The sequence below is a fragment of the Camellia sinensis genome, chromosome 7 (assembly GCF_055761805.1).
Source record: "Camellia sinensis isolate YWXY chromosome 7, ASM5576180v1, whole genome shotgun sequence".
Taxonomy (NCBI): domain Eukaryota; kingdom Viridiplantae; phylum Streptophyta; class Magnoliopsida; order Ericales; family Theaceae; genus Camellia; species Camellia sinensis.
Genome location: NC_138967.1, coordinates 177,449,441 through 177,464,771, shown reverse-complemented (window position 1 = coordinate 177,464,771; position 15,331 = coordinate 177,449,441). Strand labels below are relative to the sequence as shown.

The 15,331-nt window shown below is 37.2% G+C and overlaps 1 pseudogene; it reads left to right on the top strand.

Moving 5' to 3' along the window:
• Positions 1-4,286: 4,286 nt before the first annotated feature.
• Positions 4,287-5,773, top strand: LOC145796316 (protein CHROMATIN REMODELING 35 pseudogene; annotated as a pseudogene).
• The last annotated feature ends 9,558 nt before the right edge of the window (positions 5,774-15,331 follow it).

Genomic DNA, 15,331 nt, shown 5'->3' with positions numbered 1-15,331 from the left:
TTAGTGATTCATATTATTGATGTGGGCATGAATTAGTTATTCAGAACTTGTGGGGCATTAGAGGCAGTATTTGTACCTTGTTCACCTTATTCACACCATCAACATCCATAGGTGAACTGATGTCGTCAACTCCACTATTTGTTTTGCTATCGATGCATAATTGCATATCCCCAAACTCAGTGGCTTGAACTCCACTTCCGCGCATTTTTCCTTTTCCTTTTCCTTTTCCTCTTCCTCTTCCTCTTCCTCTTCCTCTTCCCTTTCCCTTTCCTCTTCCTCTAACAATTCCAGTTGCTCCCAATGGTTGGCCAAGCTTAGTAGGAGAAGTATGCACATCACACGCCACGTTCTTGATGCCAACTGACTGAACGTCAGGAGTGTATTTATCTTCAGTTTCGTATGTTTCCCCCGACTGAAGGCCTCCCTTCTTCTAGTTGTCCCCACCTTCTTCGATGTTCAGCTTGTGTCCATCATGGAAATGACTTTCGTCCGTTGCCAAGGTTCCCTTCACATTCTGTTGTTGGTGATCCACCCCTTGTACATCTGAAATTTTACACTCCATTGGGTTAACTTCGTCAGATGGTTTGACCACGCCATCGTCATGCGCTTCCACTCCAACAGCAGGGTCCACACCCTGTTTGTCCATGCCTGCCGATTGTGGTCTAGAGAATATAACTTCGATGAGGTGGTGTAGCATTTGCTTTAGTTCACGTAAATTGGTTTGTTCAGTGAACGGTTCATTGCAGCCCAAACAAAAACGTTGAAGAAGTTGCTTCAGCATTTCCTTCAGTTCAGCAATATTGGAGGAGAGGTTAATGATACACACATCATTGCCTTCCACCTAATCATAAAAACACATACGTCAACTTAGTCTTATAAATCATCTTCAAATGATGTGGCTCAACTGTGTCAAAATTGCGTAATGATTGGATAGATTACCTTGTCATTGTCAACAATTGGCTTGCCTTGGAAATGTCGCAAGATCTCCATTAAATCTGTTTGGTTCTAGAGAACTTGCTTCATCATTTCTTTCAGTTCGTGAATGTCAGACTCTATGTTGCTCATACGGATTTTATCGTACTGTCCTTTTTGTTGGTTATCCACATGGTGTGCATCTATGTCAGCATCATCGGCGTCGCTTTTGTCGTTACTGTAATCAAACTCCACCTAATCATAGAAACGCATAAATGAAGTCTGACATTGTATGTTGAAGACAAGTGGATCGATGGTGTGAAATGTGCACAATGGTTGGAGTGTTTACCGCAATTGTTAGGAAATTTTGCTCCTTCTGATACGTCGCAGTGTCTCCCGTATTTAGGTTTCACCCCAATCATGAAGACGAGGCGTGGACCACGTTGTAGCCGATGTACTTGTGGAGCTCAGACAAACACAATCAAGGTACAATAGTTGTGGACATTACGGGGAACACCATAATTAATTTCTTCTTCCCACAAAAATCAACTATATTCAGTAACAATGACATTCATTCTTGTCAATTTTGCAGCTGAACGTACATAGAATACCGATTTTGTTTACGATGCTGTCAACTTTATAGGCACATATCATGTAATGTTTTTTGGGAAAAAAAATGTGCAGCAAACCAAGGACTTTATTGACGAAACCAAGAAAAAAAAGTTATGTACATGTTTGCATATATGAATGGCTGCAACCCAAAAGACCTTTCCCATAATCAATACGTTTGGTTTGGTAATGGTCCTGTCAAGGTTTCTTCTGTATATTCTTCTTCAACTCTGCCTACAAATATGTATAATATTTCCTGTGTCAGTTTTGTGTCTGATTGATTATTCCAAACTAATGAAGATCAATTAATTATGTTCCCCTTTTCGCAATGTAGGCAAATTGGTTCCTCAATTGAGGTCTGTGATACTTTTTGCCCTGTACTCTTTATTCTTAAATTCATGACGGTGGTCGCAGAAAATATCTTTCTGCGAGTACCATACTTGGTGAGGAAGAGTGTTATTTGTCATACTCACATAGCAGGTAACATTGTATGCCCCAATGAAGCCCAATTTGTTGAACCATGACAAAACAATGCGTGAAACATATGAATGGGGGAATGAAAAAAACAATCGAGTTATTGGCATACCATTAGCAGGAAAACACATCCAGTTGCAGCGCGATGACCTTTACTCTTATACTTGTGAACACCGTTGTGAAGGAATTACAATGTCAACTTTGCCCAATTACAAGCTCGTATACCATTCACGTTCTTCACGGCATGAATGAACGATGGCTTCAAGGCGGTCATTATGGTACGACACAACATGGCCCTCAAGACATAAAGCGCAAATTTCCTCCGAAACTCGTCCTCCGCACCATCAGTCTCGATTAGATAAAATCTCAACTTGTTTAAAGGAATGACTCCGTTAACAACTCCAACCTCATTGTAGATATTGGGATATGCTTCTAATAACCCAGCCAACTTCACGTCATCGCCTTCACACCATATTTCCAATAAAACATTAACTAGTAAGCCTGAGTTAACGACCATGAACATTTAATAAAGTACTGTTAGGATCGAAGTTCTGTACCAACCATGCACAGAAGTCGTGATCTATACGTGTACACTTCATCCCCAGGAGGCCACCAAACCCAATGTCAATGACTGCTTGCTTTTGTGCTTCGTTGAACCGGTTAACTAGCTCAACAATTGACTTTAATGATATACGGAGTTGCCTTTTACCCTGCACATTTTTTACCCTTAAATTAATACAAAAATACAACCAACAATATCAGCAAAGCAGGACCTAGCCAAATGCATTTACGAAAACATGAAGTACGTAATTACCTATTAAGACTTCGGTGCACATGGTACTACTTTGGCGTGTTCCTCAGCACTCGCCTTAGCCATTTCCGCAAACCTCTTTTTCTCATCAGAGGGGAGTGCCTTCCACCTTTCCCCAAGCTCCTTTCTACTCTTTAAGCACGAAAGTGACAGACATACAAGACAAGTAACAACTATGAGTCCAAAATAACTGTAACTACAACTTTATGCCAAACGTAATCCGCGTGCATTGTTGGTAATTAAATAAGATTGCAAATACAAATAACAGTTGCAGGAAAAACTCAACGACAAAACGTAGCTGGACTTTTACAATGAATTGAAATTTACGAAAACAATAGGAAGGTGACATTATTACATGCTACAATCCAACAAACGTAAAACAATCACAAGCCCAGTACAACCATTCAATACAACGCGTGGATAGCAACCCAGCCATGTGTTTCCATCATAGTGTATTATAGAGAATACAGATTTCCACACTCACCATTTTTCGTCGAGTGTTGTTTGGCCCTTGCATTTCCTTCAATTGTTGCTGGCTGCATACAAGCATCGTGAAGCTTATCATCACTAAATCTTAAATATTAATACATATATATATATATATATATGTGCAAGTATTTATGTCAAGCTAGCCCCAAAATCTGCATAACACACCTTTCGTACATCCGAGACTGAATTGACACCAATTTAAACATTTTCAAACATGCGGAGCGAAACCAATTTCAAACATCACAAACTGAACTTCAACAAGGTGCGTAGTTTCACTACAAAAAATGTAATTCCAGATTGTCAAAATGAACAACTAGTACCTGTAACAAATGAATGGCACAACTGGCCACTTTCGAGAAGAGCCAACAATAGTGTCAGACATTTGGATATGTTGTTCGCCAATTGTCTTCAATCTTTTCCTTTCCCTTTATGAAAGAGCAAATCATACAAATTACATTGAAAGGGAAAATTACAGGGGTGGTGTACACATTTTGTCTGTTGTCTAATTTGAATCGATGCACTTTAAACTCCCACAATTCTGACACTTCATTTTAAATTTCCTGGACAATTTTGGTCAAATTGCTAATGTCGTTTGTGATTTTTATAACAAATATTGTAATGTCAATTGATTGAGATCATCTAAGTTGAGTAAAGTTATAAGTTGACTACAACAAAAAGTACAGTTGCCATGTATATGCATATTTTCTGATAGAAAACAGTGAAGAGTTGTAATCAAATGGACATAATTGAAACAAAAGTTCACAATTGACAATGAAAAGCGAGGCCATTCAAAATTTGTGCAAAACAAATGACACAAAGAAAAAAGTACATGGGTTACCGTAAGAATTGATCCCAAAAAAAATTCAGCGTATTCCTTGGTTATGGATTTCATTTGTTCACAAACATATGTATGAAACCAACTAGTAGCAAGTCTTGAAGGAGAAAACTAACATTGTTGGTGCGAGGTGACCAATATCCATCAGATGCAATGATGACAATTCCTGCAAAGTATTCCAATCAATATTTACAAGAACACAAAGAAACGGCTTCAACATATGGTTGTTAACCTGAAAATTTTGCGTAAACACAGACAACAAAACACATAATTTCCATACGAAATAACAGATTTTGAAACGGTCAAAAGAAAGGACACACATCAAAATTTTGCATTTAGTTCACACAGCTTACATTTGAAATAATTATGTGTACAAGCGATAAATGCATAATTTCCCAAAAATTGAAGATAAAGGACTACATTTTGTTTTTGATTTAGGGCTGAAGGACTACACGCACATACTTTTATGAAGGCCCGACTACAAAGGACAAGGAAGTAACTGAACTATTTCATGACGGGGTTAAACTATCTGGACAGGATTCTGCTGTCACTGAAATTGGTGCTCATCCCAGGCACAAAAACCAGATGAAACCCTATCAAGTTTAGGGCTTCAATTTCCTACTGTGCAACTTGGTTGCAGAGAATCAAGGTGGCTGCATCCTGGCCCACGCTCCAAGCTCTTGAAAATTTTTGATGGCAATTACTTTTATGTGGAGTTTTCTGGCCAAGTATCCCCATGCTAGACCACTGGTGGTGCTGCCAAGAGGCATTCTGGCTACATGAAAGAAAGAGTTCTTCACATGGCAAGTTGAGGACATTCCGCTATATGATGTCTACTATGTAAAAGCGGATAATCGAGCGCAGCACCTTCGGGTGCTCAGACAGTAGGCAAATCAGAGAAGAATACTTTTCCTGGCGTACAAGTAAGTTTCTTCTATTGTATGTGACAATGAAACAAACAAGACTGCCGCTGTCTGCCAACAAATATTACTAACGTACCCATCCATTCTTATTCTGGACGAAGGTCATACTCCCACAAATGAAAGTACGCATTTCATGAACTCGCTCAATAAAGTCTAGACAGTCCGTAACTCCTGAATGACAACTACCTTTCTTATCAAATGTAACTGCTATTTAACAGAAAGATGATAATTTCCAGAGAAAGGTAATCGTCATTCAAGAGTTGCGTGCAATGATAGGCAAGGTTCTCCATTTCTACGAATGAGATTTTCTTCATGAATTGCCTGGGCTTGTTGAATTTTTTGCATTTCTTCACCTCAGCCCTATAACTGTGCAAGAACTTGAAGAACTTAGTTAAGAAGTTCAACATCACCTGGGATGGGAGCACACTCTATATGCACACACAGTTGAGATCTCTCCTAAAGAGTTCACCTACGGACACGTCAACCACAGAAAGAGAGGGCATTGACGATGCCCGGATGGACCGCATCTTAGAAAAGTTAGATATTAGAGAAGGACTAAAGGCAAACTTCTTCCTTAATCTGTTAGGCTTGTGCGAATCAAGTGGGGAGAAGGTATTGGATTTCAGCCATTGTCTCCAGCTGCTTAAGTTGTTTGTAAGGCTAGCGATGAAAGTGAAGGGTTCGACTCTGGGAAAAGAATTGGGTGTGGGGAACGAATAGCTCTCTACAAAATTTGAAAATCATCATCCTCATTTCAACTGGCTTTCCTATGTTTTAAGTTTAATACTGTTAACTAGGCGTGAACTTCAGCACTGAAACAAACAGTTGTTTCCTGTGTTACACGGATTTGGGTACAGGTGTCAGGTACGGGTATGTATATACAGGTCCGACTCATTAAATCTTACATTCAACGGTACGCGGACTTAGGAAAAAATATCATATTTTTAATCTAATATGTGACATAAAATGGTACTATATGTAACTTACAGTGTCAAAATGGCATTTATAGTAATTTGACAATAATTTGCACATATAATAATTGTGTAATATACAATTATATAAGAAGTATCCGTTGACAAGTATCTGACACATATCCCATACCCTTGTCCGACTCTCGGGTGTCCGACACGGGTATTTGATCTATTTTGAAGAGTTCGTGTAACACAGGTTGTTTCTAAACATAACTTCCAGCAATATAAAATCACCGAGTACTACAAAATTGAAAGCAGAATTCAACCGAGTGTGCTATACGTTGCTGAATCAAGATTACTCATTGCCTGTTTCTCGAGTTTCTTCTTTTCACTTTTTTGGGTACTCTAAAAAAAAAAGTTGTTTTTCCCGTGCCAACATTACACAAAAAAAATTTAAAAGTTTTTTTTGGTCATATATAACCTAACAAGTTGGCCATGTAAATACAGAACACCTTTTTTGCTTGTTGCTAACTACTATGATACCTATGTTCAACTTGCGGCACTGATAGCAGAGGGGAGACTTCCTATTCAAAATGGAGAAAATACAAAAATCGAGTACAGAACAGTTCCTATTGGGTCGATTTGGGGTAGCAGAGGGAAGAGTTCCTATTCGAATAGCACAAAATACCAAAATGGAGTACAAAGCAGTTCCTATTGGGTCGATTTCGGGTTGGGTGTGAAGGTATATGCGAATGAAAGAAGACAAACAAGGAGACAGAGAAAGAGAGAGCGCGAAATAAAGGAAATACGAACCGGAGGACACAAAGCGGCGGGGGTGCTTGATTAACCCTTGCGGTTATGCTCCAGCAACAAAAATCAACTTCAAAAAAGAATTTATGCATCCACTTCCATGGCTAGCCTTCCCAAGAACTTAAATGATTGATGTTCGCTAAACTCAAATAAATAAGCTTGTTCTTTCAATATGATTTTTGCCCTCAAATATTTTTCTCTGTAAAACCCTACATCTACGAGGAAATGGAACAACAGAGAGACGGGGAGAGAGACAGACAAATAGAGAGAGAGAGAGAGAGAGAGAGGGTCCGAGATGGAAGAGAGACGGAGGGGCCGAGGGAACTTACACCTTTTCTGAACATTTACGATTTTTTTGAAAATTTTATACTTTTTCTGACAACTTACACCTTTTCTGACTTCACTTACACCTTTTTATGAAAAGTTACATAATTTATAAATTAATTTTGTTCATAAAAGTTACACCTTTTCTTGGAACTTGCACTTTTTGTAAAAACAAAACTTACACATTTTCTGAAGTCACTTAAAGCTTTTGTGGAAAAACATACGCCTTTCGTGAAAACATGACTTACACGTTTTCTGAAGTGACTTACATCTTTTATGAAAAAAACATACATCTTTTCAGAAAATTTACACCTTTTCTGAAAGAAATTGTTTCATACAATTTACACATTTTTAAAACATTAACCTTTTCAGAAAACTTATACGTTGTAGTGAAATTACTTACGCCATTCCTCAAAAGTTATCCCTTTTGTAAAATATTTTTAATCCAAAAATTTACACCTTTTGTTCGAACTTACACATTTTCTAAAAACGCAACTTACACCTTTTATCAATTTACTTACATCTTTTGTGGAAAAACTTACACCATTTCTAAAAAATTACACCTTTTGTGAAATAATTTCTTTCCAAAAATATACATCTTTTGTTCAAACTTACACCTTTTTTTAAATCTTACAACTTTTGTTGAAAATAGTTACACCTTCTCTGAAAAGTTACTTCTTTTGTGAAATAAACTTTGCATAAAATTTATACATTTTAGGAATCGAAGAGTTAGACTATTTTTGAAATCATTTACACGTTCTGTGAAAAACATAAACCTTTTTTGAAAAGTTACATCTTTTGTGAAATAAATTCTTTCATAAAATCTACACATTTTGCTAAAAACATACACCTTTTCTAAAAGTTTACACCTTTTGGTGCAAATACTTACACCTTTTTCTGAACAATTACTCCATTTGTGAATTAATATTTTTCATAAAATTTACACCTTCTAGTGGAAGTCACACATTTTTTGAAAACAAAATTTACACCTTCTGTGACATTACTTGCATATTTTGTGAAAACATTTACACGTTTTTTTGAAAATTTACACCTTTTATGGAAACTTTGCTTTCATAAAATTTATACCTTTTGTGAATTCTTACACCTTGTTTGAAAGTTTAAACCTTTCAGTGGAAGTACTTACACCATTTTTGAAAATGTGTAAATATTTTTCCCAAAAGGTGTACACTTTCAGAAAAAATGTAAGTTTTTAACAAAAGGTGTAAACTTTATGAAAACATATTTTCCATGAAAGGTGTAAATTTTCAAAAACCGTGTAACTATTTTCACAAAAGATGTAAAATATGTGTAGACGTACCCGAACGTCCCGGGAGGGAATCCCGTTTTGTTTGTTCTGGGCTTACTACAGTTCAGACTCAAATTGTCACGGTTCTAAATCTGAACCAAAGAGTCCAAATCCGGCAAATTGTTTTGGAAAATTGATTTTTGTAAAGAAGTGCCAAACATGGACTGCTTTGCCCGATACAGAGTCGCCACCTAAATATTTTATTTTGGAAAATTTAGAAAACCCTGACTTGTTTGCCTAAGGCCACGTGTCCGTCATCACCAAAGTTGCCTCGGCTCGGGAACTTGGGTACGATTGGGGAAGGTCAGCTATGAGCACCCCTGCTCGCCCGATCAAAGATCGGCCTCTACTAAACATGATATCTTGTTTTGAAAACATATGCGTTCTTATTCCGGTTAATTAGCTAGAATTTACTATGTGATGCACACAACACACAAGTATAAACTAGATCGCCTAAATTGGAACAAAACATTTCATGTTTGTTTTGAAAATAGTTTGCTACTCGCAAATAGGCTAAAAGACAGATTTTGCCACCCTCAAGTGGGCTTAGAAAAACATGGTTTTGCTACTATTTAGTGGACTTAAAACTCACAATCAATGCATTTTTCCCAATTCAGATAATCCAACCTTCACCCACAGGCATTCAGGCAAATATATCACATAAGCACGTAGCCTCATGGTAAGCATACTATCATGGCAACACTCACACACATGCAAGGATGCTAAAGCGTAAATGCTTACCGAGTACTCCAAGCCAAAAGATAAACTAGTTAGTAATCAAAGAATGGCATGTGAAATGCTACAACTCGATACCCGTATTCAAGTTGGGATGGAAATACTATGCAATTAGTATGATGTGCTGAGACCGGTGCGTACAAGACAAATGTATGGATGCACGCATGCATAGCATAAGGTATGCTAATTTAAACATGCCCTAGTACTAACCATTGAAAGCAGGTAAGTAAAAAGGAGAAAGAAGTGGGGATTGGAAGACATACACACACTCACACACACTTATTACACAATTGCCCTCCCTCAGAGGGTCCAAAAGAATAATACATGCCGAATATGAAATCAACTATCCTAGTCCATTAATTATTACAAACCCTCTAATTAATAAATTATTTACAAAAATAGCCTAAATATGAAACTAAAGAGACCGCCGCAGCTCTGCCACGAAATGCGTGGATGATGCATGCTCGATTTGCCTTGTTCGGAAACCTGATACCATGCCACTGTTGCCTCTGTTTACACTGCCTTGCTCCTCTGAAAATTATGAAAATCCTGAGGTTGCTTCTGAACTACTCCTTGAGCATTGTGGAATGCCACCGGCCAAGGAATAAGATAACCGGCCATGGGAATATGCTCATTGGCCAAATATTGGGCCATCGGCTGGACACTGATGATCGGTCGGCACTGCAAATGGCCGGCCGGCTATTTCTTCCTACAGAATTCTGCAGTTGACAGCAGCAGAAGGCAAGCAGTGTATGGCATGAAATTTTCAAGCAAATGTGAGCATGGCCACACTCCCTATCATGCAATGGACTCAAGGGAGCGTGGCTCTCGACCCTCAAGCCATCAATTATGCATTTTGATGCATAATGGTCTAAGAGGCCAAGTTTCTCATTCAATGTAAATGCATGCACAAAAGAAATGAATGCCTCATGCCTTATCATGTTGAGGTCAAGGGCATTGGCAACCGAGGAGTGAGACGTGTTAAGCATACAACAAGACTATGTGATGCACTTAGCTAAACAATATGCAAACATGCAAACAAGATATAATGCAAGCATGCAACTATATGCAAGGGTGGTCTTAAACTGAAATGGGAGGCCTCAGCCATGCCCCAAAACAATGGCCAAAAGTGGTGGAAATGGTGGACAAATGCTCATGCAAACAAGCATACCAATGGGCCTAAGACTAAGGCATAAAAAGGAACATTCTACTACAACTATCATGACCACTCATGGCATGGACTAAACAACCAAAAACAAAGTTTCTATGCATCAAAATATGCCCCAAAACCCACTAATATGGCAGCCCCAAAGACTTGAACACATAAGCACGCACAATGGCTTATATATGGAACATAGGATCACATCTCTTCAAAGCATTGAAAGGATAACAAAATGCAAACATGTAAGCATAAAACATGGATTGAAATGACCTAATAAGTGATTCCAAATCACTGAAATAGCCAAGATAATGCATGCTAATGACTCACACACCCGATGCCAACATGCTAGAATGCAAAGAGACTATACAAAGCATGAAAGGCATGACCAAATCAGCACCCAACAGACCTCAAGCATGATGAAACATGACCAAAAGTTTCACAAAGCTAGGCAAAAACATGCAAGCATGATGGTCTAATGGCAAGATGCACTTTTAGGCAAAATGGAGGAATACAAGGCAAGTGTATAATGCATGAAATGGGCCATCAATCCGACCAAAAATAGAGGCATATTATGACCTAACAACACCCAAAAACCTCTGAAATAGAGCCAAAGACAACTACTCACGCATGCTACCATTATGAGCCAAAAACATGGACAAAAGAGACACAAAGGGAGAGGGGTGTCCCTCCCCTATGCAAGACCTCAAAACCTCTTCTTGACCACTGAAAATCCTCTAGATTTCAATGCTGAGAAGACCAACACACGAAGGTATTCAAAGCTCAACCAAAGAAGGCACAAAAGGGCCAAACAAGGCCTAAGAGGAGGAGGTCGACCCCCAACACCAAAATGACCTTAATGAAACATCTTAAGCATGCAAATACAAGACTTTTTTCAGTTATACACAAAGTTCAAAATAGAATGCAAAGGGGGGTAAAAGCTAATGCGAGATTGGGGAATATAAAGCAATAGCATTACCCTTGAAGAACACTTCAAGAACAACAAGTCCAACCCCCTTCTTCTGATCAAAACCAGCTCAAAACTTCAAGAACAAACCCTCAACACCTCCAAAGTCGAAGTATGGTGTAATGCTATGTGTCTTAGTGCAAAACTAAGAACAAAACACACTTTTTGGCCCTCAAACACACACAAATGAAGAGAGAGGGGGAGATATAGAGAAAGAGTGGAATATATATCAAATATATATGTATTATCTCTGGTTTTGCTGAACCTCCTCAAAGGAGGAGGGATGCCTCCTTATATAGATAAGGCAAAAGGCCTAAGCTTCTAAGAGAAGCTATCAAAAGGGGTCAAGACTTCCTAAAGAAGCTAAGGCAAAAGGGCCAAGGCTTCCTTAGGAAGTTGAGACAGGTGTCCAAGCTTCTTGAGGAAGCTAAGACAAAGGTCCAAGCCTCCCCAAGAAGCTAGACCAAAAGGGTGCAAATTCCTCCATACGTGCCCTCCAGCTGGCACAGCTGGCATGCATAATGCCTGAAAAAGGAAAAAAGGTGATACCGGCCAGAAAAGGAGACCACCGGCCAAATGCATGGTCGGCCGACCACACAAAATGCCGATACACCTCAGATAAGTGCCGACTGACCAAACATTTGGTCGGTAGGAAAAAGGAAAGGCCGGTGGCTTCATGCCATGGCCGGTGGGTTTCAGGGGTGGCTAACAAGCCTCTTCCCACCTTTAGAAGCACAAAACACAAGTCCCTGGTGCAAAACCAAGCACAGAACAGGCAAGTTAAGAGATCCTGAGGCAAGGTGCGCGGCCGAGGCCTCCAGGAACTCAAAACGAACACGAACATGGATGATCACCGAGCGTTCGAACGGTGACGTCCAAGTCTTGAGGATGGTCAAAAATGGTGTGTCTACAATATGTCACAAAATATGTAACTTTTGTTTTTCAGAAAAGATGTAAGTTCTAATAAAAGATATTTCACAATAGGAGTAACTTCTTAGAAAAGGTGTAAGTTTTTAACAAAAGGTGAAAACTTTTCCATAAAAGGTGAAAATTTTCAAAAAAGATGTAACTGTTTTCACAAAAGATGTAAGTTATGTCACAGAAGGTGTAAATTTCATGGAAAAAAAAAATTCACAAAAAGAGTACATTTTTAGAAAAGGTGTAAGTATTTCCACCAAAAGGGGTAAATTTTCAAAGAAGGTATAAGTTTTTAACAAAAGGTGTAGACTTTTTGAAAACATATTTTCCATAAAAGGTGTAAATTTTTGAAAAGGTGTAACTGTTTTCACAAAAGATGGATGTTATGTCAAAAAATGTGTAACTTTTGTTTTCAGAAAAGGTGTAAGTTCTAATAAGAGGTGTAAATTTTATGGAAAAAATTATTTCACAAATGGAGTAACTTTTCAGATAACGTGTAAGTACTTTCAACAAAAGGTGTAAACTTCACGAAAAGGTGTAAGTTTTTAACAAAATGTGTATATTTTATGAAAGGTAGTTTTCCATAAAAGATGTAAATTTTTTCGCAAAAGATGTATGTTATTTGACACAAGGTGTAAATTCTGTTTTCAGAATAGTGTAACTTCAAATAAAATGTGTAAATTTTTGTAATGAAATTATTTTACAAAAGGAGTAACTTTTCCGAAAATGTGTAAGTATTTGAACGAAAATGTGTAAATGTTCAGAAAATGTGTAAATTTCCAAAATAAATTATTTCACAAAAACTGTAACCTTCCAGAAATAGTGTAAGTGTTTTCACAAAAGATGAAATTAACTTCACAAAAGGTGTAAGTTCCATTTTTTCGCAGAACTAGTAAGTTGCTAAAATCTAATCAAACTGTATTTGTGTTGTTCATGGCAATAGCGAGTCCGGCTCCAAATCCAACCAAATATGTCCATGTAAAAGAGAACCTGTTTTTAATATAGACGAACGGAGGGAGAGAGACAGACCGATATCGACAGACAGAGGCCGAGATAGACATGGTTCGACAGAGAGAGACAGATCGAAATGGACACAGACAAACCAAGATCGATACAGATAGAGATCGGCAGAGAGAGAGAGAGAGAGACCGACATCGATAGAGAAGAGCCCGAGATCGACAAAGAGAGACCAAGATCGATAGAGACAGAAAAAATCTTTGATTTACACCAGCGGCGGTGGCGGTGGCGGTGGCGGTGGCAATGTTAGACGATGGTGGGCAACGGTGGCCCGCGACAGTTGGTGGTCGGTGGTGATCAAATTTTCAACATATTAGTCATCGATAAAATTTAGATCTAGGACTTATATCTTTTGTAAAAACGAAATTTACAGCTTATGTGAAATTTTCTCTCTCACAAAGTTTACAACTATTCCTAAATTTTACACCTTTTCGTGGAAATATTTACAACTTTTTTGAAAAATTACACATTTTGTGGAAAAAACTTTTTCATAAAATTTACACATATTATTTGAACTTGCACCTTTAGTGAAAACAAAACTTACACCATTCTCTGAAGTTATTTACACCTTTTCCGGAACAATATACACCATATTTGAAAAGTTATACCTTTTGTCAAATAATTTCTTTTATAAATTTTACACATTTTTTGGAAAAGTAGAACAAAAGGTGTAAGTTCTATGCAAAAGGTGTAAATATGACGGCAAAAAAAAAGAGAAAGGTGTAACCTTTGGCGAAATGTGTAAGTATTTTCACCATAAGGTGTAGACTTTCAGAGAAGGTGTAAGTTTTTATAAAACATGCAAACTTTATGAAAACATAAAGGTGTAAATTTTTTCACAAAAGATGTAAGTTATTTGACAAAAGGCGTAAGTTCAGTTTTCGGAAAAGGTTTAAGTTCCCATAAAAGTTGTAAATTTAATGAAAGATTTTTTTTCACAGAAGGTGTAACGTTGCAGAAAAGGTGTAAGTATTTCCACCAAATAGTGTAAACTTTCGTAAAAGGTACAAGTTTTTAACAAACTTTATCAAAACATATTTTCCATAAAACATGTAAATTTTCAAAAAATGTGTAATTGTCTTCACCAAATATGTAACTTATGTCAAAAAAGTGTAAATTTTGTTTTCAGAAAAGGTGTTACTCCTATTAAAAGGTGTAAATTTTTTAAAAAAATTTGTTTCACAAAAGGAGTACCTTTTCAGAAGAGCCGTAAGTTTTTTAAGTTCTTGACAAATGGTGTAAACTTTATGAAAACATATTCTCCATAGAAAGTGTAACTTTTCATAAAACGTGTAAATGTTTGCACAAAATATGTAAGTTATGTGACAAAAGGTGTTAGTTTTGTTTTCAGAAAAGGTGCAAGTTCCAATAACAGGTGCAAATTTTATGAAAAAATAATTTCACAAAAGAAGTAACTTTTCAGAAAATGTGTAAGTATTTCCCCCAATGGTGTAAACTTTCAGCAAAGGTGTAAGTTTTTAACAAAATGTGTAAATTTTATTCAAAAATATTTTCCATAAGAGGTGTAAATATTTTTACAAAAGATGTAAGTTATGTCACAAAAGGTGTAAGTTCTAATAAAAGGTGTAAATTTTTTTAAAAAAAAAATTGTTTCACAAACGGAGTAACTTCTCAGAAAAGGTATAATTATTTACACGAAAAGATGTAAACTTTATGAAAACATATTTTCCATGGAAGGTGTAAATTTTTTCACACAAGATGTAAGTTATTTGACAAAAACTGTAAGTTCTGTTCTCAGAAAATGTGTAACTTCCAATAAAAGGTGTAAATCTTTTTAATAAAATTGTTTACAAAAGTAGTAACTTTTCACAAAAAGTGTAAGTATATCAATGAAAATGTGTAAATTTTACAAAATAAATTATTTCACAAATGTGTAACCTTCCACAAATAGTGTAAGTGTTTTCACAAGAGATATAAGTAACTTCGCAAAAGGTGTAAGTTCCATTTTTTTACAAAACATGTATTTGTCTTGTTCAAATATTGGCAATGTGAGAGAGAAGCGGCGTTTCGGAGGGCTTAGTCTTTCTCTCAGTAGAAGTCCATTTCAGAGAAGACCAGTTTGGGAGGGCTTGGAATACCGACTTCAAGCCCAAATCCAACCAAGTATGTC